An 18,720-nucleotide genomic window follows, 5' to 3' on the forward strand; every position below is an offset into this window, starting at 1 on the left:
TGTTAAAGGGGTAGGAGCTAAAAAAACAAGCAGCAGCTCTATCAAAAACTCAAGAGCAATGTCTCTTTGTTGATTCAAGCAGCAAGCATAAGCTTCCCATCGATTTTTAAATCCTCTTATTATGTGAAATTGAAGGCCCATATCAAACTTTTGAGGATTTCGAAGATGAATTAAGAAAAAATTAAAAAGAAAATATTTATTTATAATTTGTGGGCGGTAACACGCCCACTTTTTCAAAAAAGTTTCTAGGGGTGTACATAACATTAATCAAAAAACCGCACCGAAAAATCTTGCTTAGTTTAAAAGTTATTAATTAATACCCGAAAAATTGGAATTTTCCCCATAGTGCAGTGGGGGGAGCGTATCTCAATCTCAAACGAAGGTCTCACCTTCAAAAGTCTCCTCAGCAAGAAAAAGACAAGAGGACAAAAAGGTTAACAGCATGGAATTGCCACAGATAACACTAGTCAACACGATTTTTCCTCAAGGAACAAAACCAACTTTTTATTAAAGATTTGGGGCTTAGGGCTTGGGGCATCAAACCATTGATGATATTTTTTTTTTTTTCTATGGCAGAACTTTTTTTTGAAGAATTTTGTAAATCTGGTATTTTTTTAAAGCTTTTTTCAGAGGTAGCGATAGTTTTTTTCACATAACTTTAGTATCTTACGTCTGGTTATTACGTCTTTGCTATTTTGAAAAGATAATTAAAACAGCTAGAAGTTAAGCCCAAACACTTTGTGATTACAGCTTACCGTCTGGGAAATATAAAGCATTGAAATGCAAAAATGATGATTTTTGTGCGGTATTTTTTTAGGAAATTTTGACTTTAAAAACTCAGGAAAAGTCGAAAAAAAATTATATCTTGTGTCCTCTATTTTTTTGTGTATAGGTGCGTTAATTTGGCGTCGTTTAAGGTATCGCTCATTAAAATCTATGGAGAGACTTTGGAGCTAAAATTCGTTAACCAAACCTAAAATATGGAAAAAATGCACAAAAAATACCTTTTTGAAGGCGGCGGGCCCAACTGCCAATTGGGAACAAAGCAAACGAAAAAGGGTTGTACATTTGGTACCTGTTCGCGTTCCTTTGGTATTAAATGTTGTTGACAGTTACTTTTTTCGTGACCTGAGGTAGAATACCTATTCAGGTCAAATGTTTCCTTTATATTCTCACAAGTGCAGGTCCACAAAAATTGGATCTCGTCGCGTCTACCTAATCATAGTCATGGATATATAACGCTGTGCCTATAGTGTCTGTGCCTTAGTGTAGTTCTGACTTCCCTCAGAATACGATCGTGTGTTTACCAAAACATCTAACAATTAATTCAAATCAATTGCCATGGATACCTCTGGCCGATCATTTGCATGTGCTTTCCAAGCAGACTCATTTTGCTACATATGTGGTAAGTACATGATGATCAACGAAATAAAAATCGCTTTTACCGAAACTCTCCAAAAACAGTATGAAGAAAACTTTAAAATCAAACCCGAAAGTTTTGTTGAAGAGTGGGCACCAAGCTGTATATGTCAAATGTGTAGATTGAATTTAACAGCATATGATTACGACGAAAAGTAAGTAACTCTAATCCACAAAACTATTAACTTTTCCCAAAATTCTAAACATTATTTTTTTCTTACAATTTTTTTTAGAAAACAATTTAACTTTGGTAGTCCAATGATGTGGAAAAAAACAGATATTCACGGCGCCGAATGTTTCTTTTGTTCAGTAAAGAAAACTGGAATTGGGAAACACTTGAAAATAGTTTACCCAAAACAATCTGGCTTCGGCTTTACCCTTCCTGCTCCTTCCGAGGAAATACCGCCCCTAAAACGCCAAAAAGGAGAGGTATCTTCCTCGTCGAATGGAACAACGGATTCAAGCAATAACTATTCAGGAGAATGGAAATTTTGCAATCCTATTTCACAGGAACAATTGAACGATTTGGTGAGGATCCTGGATCTTCCTAAAAATAAATCCGAGCTGCTTGGATCTTTTTTAAAGGATGCCCGTTTATTGAAGGAAGGTGTCAAAATAACTCATTTCCGGACGCGTCATTTGGTTCACGCACAATTTTATATGACGAAGGATGACATGTGCGTTTGCCACGAAATTTTCGGACTCTTCAAGCAACTTGGTGAAGCGTACGACCCAAAAGATTGGAGGTTATTTGTTGACAGCAGTAAGGAAAGTTTAAAGGCTGTTTTGCTACATAATGGAAACCAAAAGCCGTCTGTTCTTATCGCCCATGCTGTTAATATGAAGGAAACATATCAAACAATGGCTAAGTTGTTTGTAAACAAAAAATATAAAGAACACCAGTGGAAGGTCGCGTGTGACTTGAAGGTTGTAGCCATGTTAACGGGATTGCAAGGTGGTTACACAAAACACTGCTGCTTCCTGTGCCTATGGGATAGTAGAGCTAGAGAACAGCATTATTCAACAAAACTCTGGCCAAAACGGGAGGAACATACTTTGGAAAATTACAATGTAAAGAATGCAGCTCTCGTGAAGAACAAAAGAAACATTCGGCGCCGTGAATATCTGTTTTTTTCCACATCATTGGACTACCAAAGTTAAATTGTTTTCTGAAAAAAATTGTAAGAAAAAAATAATGTTTAGAATTTTGGGAAAAGTTAATAGTTTTGTGGATTAGAGTTACTTACTTTTCGTCGTAATCATATGCTGTTAAATTCAATCTACACATTTGACATATACAGCTTGGTGCCCACTCTTCAACAAAACTTTCGGGTTTGATTTTAAAGTTTTCTTCATACTGTTTTTGGAGAGTTTCGGTAAAAGCGATTTTTATTTCGTTGATCATCATGTACTTACCACATATGTAGCAAAATGAGTCTGCTTGGAAAGCACATGCAAATGATCGGCCAGAGGTATCCATGGCAATTGATTTGAATTAATTGTTAGATGTTTTGGTAAACACACGATCGTATTCTGAGGGAAGTCAGAACTACACTAAGGCACAGACACTATAGGCACAGCGTTATATATCCATGACTATGATTAGGTAGACGCGACGAGATCCAATTTTTGTGGACCTGCACTTGTGAGAATATAAAGGAAACATTTGACCTGAATAGGTATTCTACTTCAGGTCACGAAAAAGTAACTGTCAACAACATTTAATACCAAAGGAACGCGAACAGGTACCAAATGTACAACCCTTTTTCGTTTGCTTTGTTCCCAATTGGCAGTTGGGCCCGCCGCCTTCAAAAAGGTATTTTTTGTTCATTTTTTCCATATTTTAGGTTTGGTTAACGAATTTTAGCTCCAAAGTCTCTCCATAGATTTTAATGAGTGATACCTTAAACGACGCCAAATTAACGCACCTATACACAAAAAAATAGAGGACACAAGATATAATTTTTTTTCGACTTTTCCTGAGTTTTTAAAGTCAAAATTTCGTAAAAAATACCGCACAAAAATCATCATTTTTGCATTTCAATGCTTTATATTTCCCAGACGGTAAGCTGTAATCACAAAGTGTTTGGGCTTAACTTCTAGCTGTTTTAATTATCTTTTCAAAATAGCAAAGTTCTTTACAACCAGACGTAAGATACTAAAGTTATGTGAAAAAAACTATCGCTACCTCTGAAAAAAGCTAAAAAAATACCAGACTTCAAAAATTCTTCAAAAAAAAGTTCTGCCATAGAAAAAAAACCATAATTCTTTAAAAAATGTTAAATCCCCATATCTATCAGAAAAAGTCGGTTTGGATCCTTGAGGAAAAAAAAGTTTTTTTTTTTTGGGTTAGTATAATTGGCCAATTTGAAACGCTGGAATTGGAAGGAAAAGACAGATGCAACGATGCAATAACTATCGAGAGGAATATCTACCGATCTGTGTCAATGTCCATCGACCATCCATAAATACTCGCATATCCTTTACGCTTCCTGCACTCTGCCGTCCGTTTATCGAACCGAATTGAATTGAATTTCAATTTTCGACCGTAAACTACTCTTTGTTTTCATGTTTGAGACTGTAATTCCATTTGCACATGATTTTCCATGCAACAGAAGCAGAAGCAGCAGCAGCATCAGCAGGGCGCAGGAGTTTGTTGCCACAAAATCCATGCGGAAAAACTCACCCTGCACTCCACGCCACTCGCCACTCGCCGTTCTATGGCACACTCCATGCCACTCGCCACTCCACTCCACTCAACGGCGATCAGACAGCGGAGAGAGCGAAGGAGCGAAAGAGAGGTGTACGAAAAACATGGCGGGGATTAAGAATCATTTCCTGGTGCATGGCACAAGAGGATAAAAGCTGAACATTAAATGCTCGCTCAAATGAGATGAAAACAGATGAAAGCAAACCGAAGCGCAGCCAGTAACAGGACCTGCAGCAGCGGCAGCAGCAGCAACCGCACAGCCACAGACAGCAGCAGCAACGGCAGCAGGGTATCACAGGGCCATGGCGGCATCGATGAGTGGCAGAGAAAGAAAGTCTTTCGGGTTGGGTTTTGGGGCTTGAATGGGGTCCAATATTTCAAACACGCGTCGAACGCATTTCCCGGCCCCGGAAAACGGTTACAGCGGAAATGCAACTTTGCCCCGTTGTTCGAGCGTAACTGTAGTTTATGTTTGCCCCATGCCGCATGCCACACACTCGCACTCGCACTCCCACTCGGAGTCCACTCGCACGCCCATCACACGCACATGGACGGCTGCCTCTTGCTGGCTGTCCCTGCGGCCATCACACACATGCCATTCTTTGTGGCAAGAACTATCAACAGAAAGAGATGGAGAGAGAGTGAGAGAGTGATGCAGCACGAGGTAGAGGTAGAGACAGAGATAGAGCTAGTGGCACGGTGGAGACCAGCATAAATTGCTTTTTTGGGATTCCCATTTTTTGTTGTTTGTTTTGTTTTGTTTTTCGGGATTCCCACTTCTACATGGCTTCTTTTTTTCGCCGTTTTTCCACAGCTTGGTTTCCCGGGGCTAGTACAGTGTGTCCGCCTAATGTCTGCTGCCTGTTCATTGTCACCTCTGCCGCCTGGAGTTCTTCTGCGCCACTGCCTTGGCCCCCTGGCCCCTTGGCCTATGCATTCTTTTTTCTCTCTGTTCTTCGCTCCCTCACTCGAAGCAGGGTATCCCGATTTGTACAATAGTTCTGCAACGTTAGGGAAAAGGCTCAGCTGCTGCTCCTCCTGAGGGAGGGACTGAGTATATCCAAAGATTCGGCTCCTTCACTCCTGATGTGTCCTTTCTTTATCATTTTGTTGTTATTGTTGTTGTTGTGGTGCTGCCTTTTTTTTGCTGGCTGACTTGGCTGGCATTCATTTTCCTGTGCTTTGTGTCTCGCGCAGTAAATTGAGATGGATGGATGGAATGGATGGACGAAGGAATGAATGAATGACGGCAGTGCCAAAGGACTTCCTCCTTTCGGCTGAGCCAATAAGCTGGGCGTGGCAGCATCTTGGATTCAACAAAAAGAGACAGAGAGACAGAGTGAGAGAGAGGGAGAGCTTCCTTAATTGGTTTGTCGTCGTGAGTGCGTCTCTGACTCTGGCAGGACCTGGAAAATGTTGCTCATTTTTGGTGCCTGATGTGCGAACGGACCGGACCGGTCCCAAAGGTGACCCAAAAAGCCCTCACATTTCACTCGGGATTAAGCTGATTTAACGCTGACACAAACAAACAAAAAATGTTGCACTTTTCAAATGGCTTCTATATGTAGCCTGAAAACTTTTTTTAATTAATGGCAAGTGAAAGTCCATCAATAATCAACGGGAATCCATTGCGTAACAAATTTCAATTTATTGACCGAAGCAAGGTATTATGTAGGATTGAACAATTATCAAAAAAGGAAATCCCACGTCTCTTAAAACTAACTTAATGGCTGGAATCCCATCTTTTTGGAACCAACTAACTTAATGGCTATGTTATATTTGGCATCCATTAGCTTAACCGATACACTTTATGCCAAGCGGCATAAACATACGTGGGCTAACCGCTTCACCTTGTTCAGCTTTTGCTTGTCTTTGACCTGATGAATCCTCCTCCATTTCGATGCTTCTTTGCGGCTTTCTTATTTCTGATTTTGCTGTTCTTTGCTTTACTTTCTGTTCTGTTCCTCTGACCTCTGTGTGTAGATATTTCAATTCATTTTATTTGTCTGCATTTTTGGTTCATTTTGATGCTGATTATTTGAGGCCTAAATGTAATTTTCACTGCTTTTCCCAGTGCTTTTTCTTTGCTTTCTTTTTGGCTCATTTTGTGCCGTGGATTTTTGAAGCAAATTGAATCAATATATTGTGTTGTGATTTCCAAGATCGAATGACTTTATTCTTTATTCTGTATTTTAACTGAATTGTTTTTTTTGTTGTTGTTGTCCATTTGTTACATATGTTATATACATATATTTGTTATGGTTATATTTCACATATTTTGCGCCCCTATTTCAGCCTCTATTTCCCCCTCCCTTACCTTTTATTTTCCATCCTCTCTTACCCTCCATTTGTTACCTCTTTTTTAACCGCTCCTTTTTTAATGCATTAATTGTGCTGCTGCTGCTTCTGCTGCTGTTGTTTCTGTGAGGACAGGGACAGGGTAGCAGTGGGCGTGGCAGTGACTATCATTTGTTATGTGCGCGTCGCCTTTAGCGATGCGACGACTTTTTATGAGCGGCTCATTTGAGTGGGTGGCAGGGTGGCAGAAGCCAGTGGAAGGTGCAGGCAGACATTCAGTTTCCTTTGCGCGACTATTGCTTGGGGCATTAAATTCGCATCGTTAACTCGCGCTTTACAACAGCAACAAAAAACCAACTCAAAAAAAACAGCAACAAAAGACAAAAAAACTAAAGCGACCATTCCATATCCTAGAAAAGGAAATGTGACTGGGTAGTAAGGTATTCGGAATAGAATTATTTTGCATTAAACTTTGAATTTGTGAATGAAAAGAACTGCCAAAGGTTTTGTGTAGAGGCCCCATGATACCTGGCATGTGGCCTATCCCTTGATGTATTAATGTATGGATATACATACATGAGTGAACAAAAGGAAAAGCAAACATATGGGAATTATGCTTAAAAGCTGTTTCATTTAGATCCCCTTCTAGGCAGCCTTGGGCAGCTTGTTTAGCCAAACTTCAGAGCTAATGGAAACTTTTTGGAATACAAATTTATTGGCAGTACCCACAACTTTTGCAGAGATTTTTGTGCAATGGGAGAGCCCTTCTTAATGGAGGTCCCTGCTTCGAAGTCTCGCTGCCAGACGAGAAGTGTGTGTGTGTGTGTTTGTGTGTAATTCCGACAAGTTCCACTGCTGATAAATTATCTAAGATAATTACTGGTTGCAGCTTTTTCTCCCTGATCTTTTATATACTCTTGCGAAATGTTCCATCAATGGATTCCAACAGGAAATGGTAGGTAGCAGGTGTGCCATTATTTCGTGGATTTTTAAATGTGACTCGGTCGTATATACCCCAAATTGTGTAAAGTTTTGGCTATGGCTTTGGATTGTATTCGTATGTTGTGTGTGTGTTTGTGTGTGTGGGTGGCAGCTTGAAATGGCAATGGGAGAGGGTAATACCGTCAAAAGACGCTTCCGGGCGATGAAAATATTTGCTTAATGAAATTGTATGAGCGCGAGAATTTTTGTGTGAATAAAATTAATTTCAAACATGAAGCAGGGAGGCCACGAATGCTGGCAGGAAGGGAGGTGGGTGTGTGTGGGTTGTGGGGGGTGGTGTTGTGTTGGTTGCTGGGCTCAATGGGTGTCAACAAGTTTATTCCTGGAGATTAAGATGCCTTCTGGCTTATGAAATAAAATGTGGGCTGGTCTCTGTCTCTGTCCCCTTCGTCCCTGTTTATGGTGGAATCATCTTCGCTTTTACGAGTAAATGCTTTTTATTTTGGGCCATTTCCAAGCGTTTGTTTTTGTTTTTGTTTCTGGAATGAGATATATTATTAGCCACCCCCCTAACTTCCATGGTGCCTGGTTAATTCGTTTGTTTTTGGGGTATTTGCATTGACTTTGATTGCATTGCAAATGAATTTTAGCAAATTAATTGCATTGACGAGGTGACATGGCGTACGTTTTTGTGCCCCCAGGTGGACTTCAGGTGGCCAGAACACACACACAATCACACACACATACACACATTTCTAAATAGTTAATTGTTTTTGGTGTTGCAGGTGCAGCTGTCGCTGTGTCGCTGTCGCTGTGTCGCTGTTGCGGTTGCTGCTGCTGCTGCTGCTGTTTGCTGGTGGCTGCAGGTGCCGGGCTGGTGCTGCTGCTGCTGCTGCTGCTGTCGTGTGTGCTTATTGCTGGCTGTGATTTAGCTATTGTTGGTATGCAAAAGTAAACCCTTGGACGGTCCATTGTGCATAGCACAAAGAATGAAACAATTGAAGGAGTTGGGTGAGAAAGGCGTAAAAGAGGGCGCATAATGAACTCAAATTTCCAACCAAATATTAACTAAATCACATGCAAAATGAACAAACATCGAAGCTGAGACAGACCCCCACAATGCTCGCACTTGAATGAGTGCCAATGAGCATCGGGAAATAATTACACTTCCTTGCTGAATAATTCAAAGTGAACAGCCCCAAAGAGGCACATATTTCTAGTAATTAAATGCAGGAGAGAGAGGAGAGCAGCGCCTTAGTACTCGCACTTAACCTGATGTACCTGATGAACCTGATGAGTTCTGTGTGCATTCCATAAGGAAACTTTTACTTAAATGTGAATAATGTGTGCTCATTCCTTGAATCTCACTCTCGTGAGAAGTGAGAAGTCTCACTCCCAAACTCAATCTCAAACTCAAGCTGTGTGTGAAGAGGAGATTGAGTACCCTGCTGCATTTCTATAAAAAAATCTCTTACCCTGCAGCAGCCTCTCTGCCGCTACTCCTGGAGGGCCCTGGAAGCATGGCTGCTGCTGCTGCTGGTGCATGGCTGAATGCAGCTGTGTAAATGCCGGAAGTAAGAATTACTTTTTAAATTAGTTACAGAGGTGGCTACAGTAGCTGTAGCTGTTGCTGAGGGGTAGGGGAAGGGAAGGTAGCACAAGAGGGTTAGAGCTTAAGGCCGTTTCATTTAGCCAGAATGTGCATCGCACTGCTAATCTCCCTCTCTCCGTTTCTCCCTCACTCTCACACTCTCAAGTGTTGCAAAGCGGTAAACTTTTGCCACTAACTGAGTCTGTCTGCAGTTCCACTTTTGTTTGCAGCCCACCCCTCCCACCCCACCCCCACTCCACCCCTACAACTTTTTACTTACAGAATTTACGCTTCCCCCCCCATTCTACTCTGGCCCTTGTCGTTTTTCTATTGTTGCAACAAAGCTCACGTGTGTTGCACTTACACGAAAGCCAAATTGAAAGTGAGCATGCCACTGAAGTTTGTGGCAGTTGGGGCAGGCGCAGCTAAGCGGTTACAATGGGGCGGGGGGATAGCAGAAAGGGCAGAAAAATGCGTTTATAAATATATTTTAGTTTGTTGAACTACGGTATTTAAAGCAAACACTTTGTTTTATCCAAAAAGAGAATGCACGTTCGACGAGGAACCGAACTAAACCGAACTGCTTGGCTGCACAGCGAACTGCTTACACAGTTCTAAGCAGTGGAGAATTCCCTAGCCTCCCCTAATTCACCGCTTGAAACCACTTCGATCCACAATAATTGAACTGCTTGCAATTAACCGTTTTAAGCTGCTTTAACTGCTTGAATATTTTCCCTAATCTACTTGTCAGTTTTAATTACTTGCCACTCATGGCGAAGCAGTTGCATTAAGTGGCTTTTATCCTCTCTTTCGTTTGGCATTTCCTAGCTTCCCTTTTCTTTCGTTTAAGCCTGGCTTATTCCTGTCCGTTTTTTGGAGCTCTCCAGTTGAGCTCCCCATCGATTTCAATTGTTAATCATCGCTCGGAGTGCCATAAGCATTTGTGTAACTATGATTAGCTTTTTCTGCCCTCGCTGTGCCAGCCCTGTACCCTTTCCCCGCCCAGCGGCCGTTCCTTTCCGCCTCCACCATGTCTGTCTGCCATTTGGCTACTTAATTACAAACCAAAAGTGTTGCAAAGTGTGTCGTTGTCGCTGCCCTGCTCGTTCACCTACCAGACCGCCAGATTCCAGCGGATCCCAGCAGACCCCAGCAGAACCCAACAGACTCCTACTGTATATTGTCAGTTCTTCCTCGCCTGCACCACACAACCAACCCTAAGCAGAGACCCCACCCCACTTTCGGACCCTTTTGAGCTTCTCCTTGGACTCCCTTGTCCCTTGTCTGGTGTCCGGTCTGCAGACCACAATTATTTCCGTTTTAATGTTGCCCCTCCGTCGCCTCCGCTGCCGCAGCTTTTTGGTCATTTGTTCTTCGCTCGTTGCTCCTTTTTATTTCCTCGCTTTCTGTTTTTTTTTTTCTGTTGTTTTTGCGTTTGTGGGCGTGCTGGATGCTTTTAGCGTTTTAATTAAATTTGATGTTGATTGAACTTATGACTGCCGCGAAAGAGTTTTTCTGAAGTTTGGAGAATCTGCTGCTGATGTTGCCCCCTTCCCTCCCGTCAGCCCTTCTACCATTCACCATTCACTCTTTTGTCTGCTATACTCTGCCCCCGCACGCTGCGGCAGCTTCATTAAACCGAAAAGCATACTTTGTGGCTGCATGAAGCTGCTATTAGTGGTGGAGGGGAGCCACTGCCACTGCCCCCTGAGCAGCAGGGGCGCCGCTTGGCGTTTGTCTTAAGCTTCGTACGCGCCACAAAGTATGCAACGAATTTGAATTTCATTGGCAGTGCAGCGGAAAAGTTTTGCTCTCTCCGCTTTATGCATGTGTGTGTGTGTGCCCGCACGTGTATTATCGAAGATACTCGCACAGCAATGGCAGGCGGCACTCCTCTCGAACGAGGCAGAGGGGAGAGTTCTTCTTCTCTTCCAGGGATGGTGTTTAATATCAGCAGAAAAAGGGGATCCAAACGCTTTTGGCGGAGCATCTTATGTACGTGTCAGTGGAGCCACACGCTCCATCGCTCCTCTGCTCCATTGATGTGTGCTCCTTGCCTGTTCCTTGGATTGCACTTTTCCTTATTCTGCATCTGCATCTGCTCTTGATTCTGCCTCTGCTGCCTCTTGTGCCTTTGCTGCTGCGGCTGTTTTTTTTTTTCTCTTTTTTTAATTTCAAAATTCTGCCACAGAACCAGCAGAAAGTATGGCAAACCCCTGACGTTGCACTTTCACCGGACACGCTGCTGACACGTTAAGATTGAGGCTCTGGCTCTGGCACTGGCCCTGTCTGCTCCTCCTTCTCTCTTTTTTAGGTGTCATGCCATTGGAATTAGTAGAGCAGTTCTCTTCGGTTGAGCTTTCAGGTTTGCAGTTCTCCAGTGCTCAACACTCACCGCACTCGAAGGCGGTCGTTGGGTCGGCTGTTGGTTCGTTGGGGTCGGCCCAGGCGGCTGCTCTAATGAATTTGCATTTTTTATAAATCCCCATTGATGTGCTCCAGTTGTGGACTCTGGCCAGGCGATTGCACTCTTCATTCGTACCCTAAGAGGCAGCCGCCCCAGAGGTAGTTGCATTTTCCCGGGAAGTTTGTCGCAAAGAGGGGGGGGAGGCATTTCCAGAGGTTTGTGGACCAAAATAATTACAATCTAATGAAAAAGGTAACAATATCGGAATATTAATCCATCCATCTGCATGGAAGCGTATTTGCAGACTTCATCAGACTCAGACAACGATTCCATCATGCCAGAGGTTTTCATTTTGGTGGCTGGCTCGTTGCAAGCTTCTTGCATGCAATGTGTGTCATGGGGCATGGTGTGTGGCATGTGAACACGCCTAGTCGGGGTATTAGGGCCATCTCAACCATCTCAGCCCTTGACTGATGGACACTGAGTGGTGCCTGGCTCTCTGCCACTTCTGATGCTGCTGAAAATCCAGGGTTCTCTCTTTTCCTTTTTTCTTTTGCCCATTTTTGTTGCTTGAAGCCCAAAATGTTTGGACGTGCTTGCAAATGGGGTAAATGTGGAAATTTCGTGCTCAATCAAATCAAAGTCAGTGGCACCTTTGAAACCTTGGGAACGAGGAGCAGTTCTCAAGGCTGCTCGCTGTGGACAGCTCGTGGACTGTTGGACTCCTCCCCAAAAGATTCATGAATGTGGTTCGTATTGATTATTGAAACTGCAAAACGAGTGGGTGGTGGGGGCCAGAACGACGGGGCAGAGTTGTTCAGAATTAATTGGATGCATTGCCATTGGACCCTGGGATGGACCATCGTCCGTTGGCATTGAGCATGGCAGCTATCCCCAATGGCGTCATTAGCCGCTTGCCCCCAAAAAAAAGTCTTAAACTCGAATTAAAAAGGGTTCTCTTCGAAGTCTCTCTCTGTCTCTGTTTTCTCTCTGTGTCTGTCTCTATTTCTGTGGCTGTGGCAATTCCCCCCAGTGGTAGGTTCCGCCTGGCTTCTTAGCTTGGCGGCGGCATTAACTACAAGTCGTTATTATTGTCTAGGGTATTCATCGGCGACTGCGACTAACCCTGCGACTCTCCCTCTCTCTCTCTCTGCTCTGCTCTGCACACTCTCTATGCCTCGTTCTAGCCCTGTCTTGTGTGTGGCAGAGTCAGAATTCCAATTTGTATTTGGATTTCGGATGGGCGTTAATACGCACTGATGACGACGACCGACGACCAACGATGATGATGATGATGCTGGGGTGGGGGGATGCTGTAGGATAAGGACGAAAAGTCCACTCATGTGTGATTGCTTCCATTTATATACATGTGTGTGTGTGGTGTGTGTGTGGACTATGGGAATCCTTTAGCTTGCTGCTACTATGCTGTTCAGCTGCTTAGCAGCGTTTGATATTGCGAAATTCTTCGTATGCGACATTTGGCATCTTTATTCGAATGTCTAAATTTTGGGCACCCAATTCACAGATATTAACTGTTCAGCTAAAGGAAAAATATTATTTTCTCTTGAAATTTGAACCAAAGAAATTCTTTTTGTTGCAGAACTTCGCTCAGTCTTGCTGAATCTTTGGATCTAGAATTGTGACAGACACACACACACACACACACACACGTAATCCTGCCACACATATGTACATATATGTATTTTTGTGTGTGTGTGTGTAGGTGCATGCCTCCTCCATCTGATTGTGTGCGACATGAACCACTGGGGAAATTAAAGATACATTAAATGCCCGCCAGCAAAGCCGAAGGCTGCGGAGTGCCCCGCCCAAGTGCCAGTGCCAGTGTCCCATACCGAAATCGTACTACTGCCACGCCCCACCACTTCCTCTGGCCCCATGTGCTACGCTCCGGAAAGCTACTCTCAAGTCCTACGGCCAATTTGTTGTACTTCTTTCTGTGGCTCGCTGTCTCGCTGTCTCCGCCTCTGGCATTTATTGTTTGGGCATTTACTCGTGTCCAGAGGCCCGTCTGCCCACCATTTCCCCTTTGCCGCCCAGAATATTCCACTAATTAAATTATCGACAAGTTTTGTCGCATAAAAGCAAACTGTTGCCCCCGAGCAGCAGAAAATAAAACGAGTAGCAGCGGCAGCAGCAGTGGCAGTGGCAGAGAGAAAAAAAAGAATTAGATGGAATTAAAGTGGCTGCGGCACAAGTTTAATCAAAGTTTTTGGCCGCTCGATTTTAATGAGCAACTTTTGCACATAAATAGAACTTAATTTTCTATTACTGGACTACCCACCTAACCTCCCCTCCCCCCCCCTACTACTACTACCCTATTCAGCGTTGAACAAAAGCTCAATGTCATGGGCTGGTGGCAGGGTGTGGGCCACCGGGGGCAGCAGCCCGTGGGCCCGTGGGCCGTTGGTCTCCCAAAAATAATGTCGCCAGAGCCAGAGACCAAATATATTGCCTGGCAAACTTTTATGTTTTAATATTTAATTAAAATTTTGTGTAACGTTTTGTTAATGAATTCCTATTTGACGCGCCGTCGCCGCTCGTTGCACGTGTCGCGTCCCGGCCGCAGGCTCAACGGCCATCCGGTTCGCCTCCCCCACTCCACTACCCTACCCAGCGCCTAGAACCCAATTTATTCACACTTTTTTTTTGGTTGCACGACTTCGCTCTATTGTTTTTAGAGATGTGCGCCAGTGTTGGGCAAGCTGCAGCCTAGCTACAGAGCTGGCTAACATTAAAAACCTTTAAAGAATGTTAATCATGGAATCGAAAACTGAATTGAAAATAATAATACAGGGAAGAGGAGAACTATAAGTTAAATATTGGCACTTTTCAGCACTGATAATACGTATGGCAGTGTTGGGCAACTTACATGGATTTGTGGCTGCCGAAAGTTCTAGCCTTTCTGACGATCAAAGTATCTGCAAATAAAAGTAAGCTGGCTGATAAATAGTTCTTCAATACAATATACTTTTGGTAGGTGAATAATATTTATAATACAATATATATATAATAATATTGTTTATTGTTTGCGCATAGCCTTTTATATTTACTTATATTATTTATATTATGTATTTATATATTTTTGTAATTCTTATTTACAAGAACTCGTATGTTCCCTAACAAATATCTGTGGCTGGTGAACGTAGCTTAGGATGAGTTTTAAAGCCCCCCTCCCTGTCACGCGGCCATCTCTAACATCACATTGCGTGTTTGTTTCCGGTCATTTCGGTGTTTTCTCGTTTATTTTTGTCTTTTTCGTTTCGTTTTTGTTTTGTTTTTTGTTTTTGATACCCCAAAGGAATGGCAAATTTATGAAATGATTTTAATTAGCTCAACGCTTTTCGTTGTTTTGTTGTTTTGTTGTTGCCACACGAAAACACACACACAGACAACACAAAAAACAGGAGGCAGCCATAGCTGCAGGGCCCTGGGACGGGCTTCGTTGCTTTGACCATTTTTATGCCGTTTTAATTTGAGGAATAGCACGACAAAAAAGGCGCCTGGGAAACAGGAAATCTGCCAATGCATTGGCAAGCATCAAACATGTAGCGAAATGGGCGCTAAAAAAAGCGTATAAAATAAAATCAACTGAAAAGTTTCATTGTGGCAAGCTATAAAGTTGCAAATGGGGCAGGGCGGGGCGGTGTGGATGGCCAGCATAATGAGCAATTATAGAAACAGCAAACAAGAGCGATAAAACTTATGACTGCGACAGCGACATCGACGACGCTTATCAAAAGGCTTCTCTTCTCTATCCCCCATTTCCATTTCCATCCGCCCAACGCTATCCACAAAAGTTTTTTTGTAATATTAACTGGTTCTGGAGCTCCCGAGCTGTTGCCCTCGCTCTCGCTGCCTCACGCTCAATGAGCATTTTCCCCTCTGGGTCGGCTCTCCGCGCTGTTCCTGCTCTCACGCTTATGAGATTTTTGCACGCTCACGCTCCCGCTCTCGCTCTCGACAGCCAACGGCAGCTTACTTTTACACCCACGATCAATTCGCTGCACGCGACCAAGAATAAACAATAAAGATGATATACATTGAAGAAACTTGGACTTTCCTTTCGACTTCGGGATTCTGATCTGTGGGAAATGCTAATCATAATCATTGTTATGTATTACACATATCAAATTTTTTTTAATAACTAAAGCCATTCTCCTTTGAGCACATAGAACCTGTGGCCAGATGTGTGTGTGAATATTTTCTTTACCAGTTTTTGACATTTTGCTATCTACAGTCAAAGTTCCATCAACTGCAAACAGCAAACAGCATTGTCGGGCGCACAGTAGTTTCCCATCAGCAGTCAGTTTTAAAGTCTGAAATTTTACAGTTTTGAATGCACCTGTTTGGCCTGCAAACTAAAACTAAAACTCGGGCAAATTCTTTCGTTCCGAACAGTAGCTGGTAGCCCCCCTGCCACCACTATAAGCCCGGTCCGGACAGCATTTGAGCGCATTAAAAAGTTAGCAGATTTTTTATACCAGCCCCAAAACCCTGGCCATCCCCTCCCTCCCTCATTTCCATGGCCCCGTGGAGCAGCTGGACGAAAGGCTTTATGCGAATGATAAAAGTGAAATGTGTAAAACCGCACAAGTCCTCGTTTCGGACTCAACTCTCGGCCCCTCTCCTTCTGTTTGGAGAGAGTGAGAGAGTGGGAGAGAGTGCCAGCTAATTGCAACTAAAAAGCTGCTCATTAAGCCCCAGGATTTCCCATGGGACCCAACCCCCCCTAGGCCCTAACCCGGGATGGTACTACCCGGAATGGTACTCCCCGGAATGGTGCTAAATACAATCAAATTAGTTCTTTCCGCTTCTGAAATTATGCGACTTCCGGTCCAACAAAATGCGTCCACGTGTGTCTGTGTGTGTGCCTGTGTGTGTGTGTGGGGCCCTACCTTTTATTTATTTTTTTTTCATTTCGTGCTTTCTTTTTTGTTCATTTCGGTGCCTTCCTCTGTGGCAAACGTCAGCGGATTGTCAATGATTTGAAGCTGGGGAATACTTGCCAACGGAAAGAGGGCAAGAGAGTGGAGTGGAGTGAGAGTGAGAGAGAGAGAGAGGGGGAGCGAATCGGAGGCAGTTTAAGTTAATTCGGTGTGTCGCCGGACGAAGCCCTGGCCATTGGGGGCGATCTCATGTACATGTGGTGCCACATATGTCATGTTTATTCGGGAAATCAGAGCTGCTAGGGAAAGGAATGAAAAAACAACCCAGAAACGGTGCCCGAATGGATTGAAGAGACATTATTTAGGTGTGTAAACTAATTATTTGTGCAGATTTAAATATAGTTTCATGTCAGCATGAATTTTATATGCGATGCATGATGAACAATAAAAATAAATTATTATTATTATCGTAATTAATTAATTAATTATTGCAATTTAATGAGAGAAGAGTATAATTTTGTTTACTTGGGTATTTTGCAGCATTTTCTTGTTCAGAACTGCATTTAGCTCCAAATTGTTTGTGTGTTGAAATGATTTTGAATCTCGATCTTGAAACTGCAAGAAAATTGCAAAAATATTTTCAGTCGAGATTTTGCAGATTTTCCACCTGGTGGGCATATTTTACATGCATACGAGCATGCCATGTATATGTTTGTGTGTGTGTGTGTGTGTGTGTTTGTGTTGTAGAGGCAACCATTTTTCGGTTATCTTTCAGCTGGGAAACGAGCCATGAGGCAGGGCCATGAGGCATAGCATGAGGCGGGCGGTGCGGCATGAGGTGAAAATGAACGTGCCACAGAGCTGCCTGCCTGGCTGCCTTACTGCCTGTCGTTTTTGTTGTTTAGTGTGTGGCACACATTTGCTCCCATAGAATGGGGCACACGGTCAGAAAAAAGAGAGACAGGGAATGAGAGAGAATGGGTGAGAATGGGAGGCACACTGGAACAGGAACAGGAACAGGAACAGGCATTTGGGGATTTATTTGCATTTTGTACTTTTGCACTGCTGTTGCAAATAGTTTTGCCGCAATCTGTGTCGTCTCCTCCGCCCCCGCCACCGCCTCTGCCTCCGCTGGCTGTACCTTTCCTTCAACTATTTTGTTTCTCTCTCTCTCTCTCTCTTCCCCTTGCGCTGTCCTTCTCTCTCTCTCTCTCTCTCTCGCACACTTTGGCTAACGTCGCGTTTAAAAATTTATGAACTTTTCCATACAGATATTTTAATTTTTTAGTTTCTTTGGCCTTTCACCCCCCACCCCCACCCCCACCCACAGCCCAGCCAAACAACGAGTCAACGTGCGGGACTAAGCGCTTAAAGCGCCTTCCCTTTCCCTCCTTCTCTCTGTCTCGCTCCACCCTCCACTCCGCCCATTCTCTCTGCTGTCCATGATGCATGACTATGTAAATAGACATTTTTACACTATGAACACAGTTTTGGGCATATTACAGAGTCAGATTTTATTTTATTTTATTTTATTTTGCTCCGTCGTCCGCTTGTCCTGCAAATTTGTTTGTGCACTCGCTCGCTCCTTTTGCTCCGATTTGGTATTTCCTTTTTGCATAATTTTATTTGTTAACTTTCTGAATTGCTGCTACCGTTGAGAGGAGGCCACTCTGCCACACTCCTCTCTCTCTCTCTCCCGCCCTTTGCCTCCTCTCTCTCTCTCTCAATTATCATCTGTCTCTATCTCTTTGCATACTTGATGAGCTGTGAAAATATGCCATGTGGATGCTGGATGCTGGATGGTCCCAAATTGTGTATAATTTACGTTGGCAATTCTGACGGGTCAGTGGGGGTCAGACGGGGAGTATCTGCTCGAGTATTTCGATCTATTAGCTGGCTAAGTAAGAACAAATAATGAAGCAGCAACACCTGAGCACCTAACACTCAACAGCGCCTACCATTGATTGTTCTGCGATTCAGGATTCAAATTCTGCTCGATCAATCGTGACTGGAGTGGATCGATGTTGATGGATCAGTATCTACAATTAGCGCTCGATCGATCGATTTGGTATGGGGAAAGCAGAGAGCCATTGATTGCATTCGTTGACTGCATCTTTGGCCTGGTTTGTTCATAATTTATGCCGAAACCAATACCAAAACTTGCCAATGCAATGAATGCTAATCATTTCGACACGGCTATCAATTAAACGCTGAGCAAATTTCTTGAATAATTGGGAAGAAGCCTGCAATAATTCTGCGACCCACTGCGACCGATGACATTTCATTGGCTGCGAGGGCACTGAAATGAATAATTTGAAATTTGAAACACGGAATCGGGGAAATCAAATGGAAATTTTTGCTCAAAGTCCTAAAGCGATGTGACAACTGAATGCGGCTGCTCTTTTTTTTTTGTACTCTTTTATTTCCCCCCTTTCCCAACCCCCTA

The 18,720-nt window shown here is 43.3% G+C and overlaps 1 protein-coding gene across 1 annotated transcript in view; it reads right to left on the reverse strand.

The window, feature by feature from the left end:
* LOC111069376 overlaps positions 1 to 18,720 on the reverse strand; it is a 101,727-nt gene that overhangs the window by 36,730 nt on the left and 46,277 nt on the right. Inside the window, exon 2 of the mRNA XM_022359410.2 lies at positions 14,258 to 14,306. The gene's annotated coding sequence lies outside the window, so the exon portion shown is untranslated. The remainder of the gene's footprint in view (positions 1 to 14,257; positions 14,307 to 18,720) is intronic.

The sequence above is a fragment of the Drosophila obscura genome, unplaced genomic scaffold (assembly GCF_018151105.1).
Source record: "Drosophila obscura isolate BZ-5 IFL unplaced genomic scaffold, ASM1815110v1 contig_29, whole genome shotgun sequence".
Lineage (NCBI taxonomy): Eukaryota > Metazoa > Arthropoda > Insecta > Diptera > Drosophilidae > Drosophila > Drosophila obscura.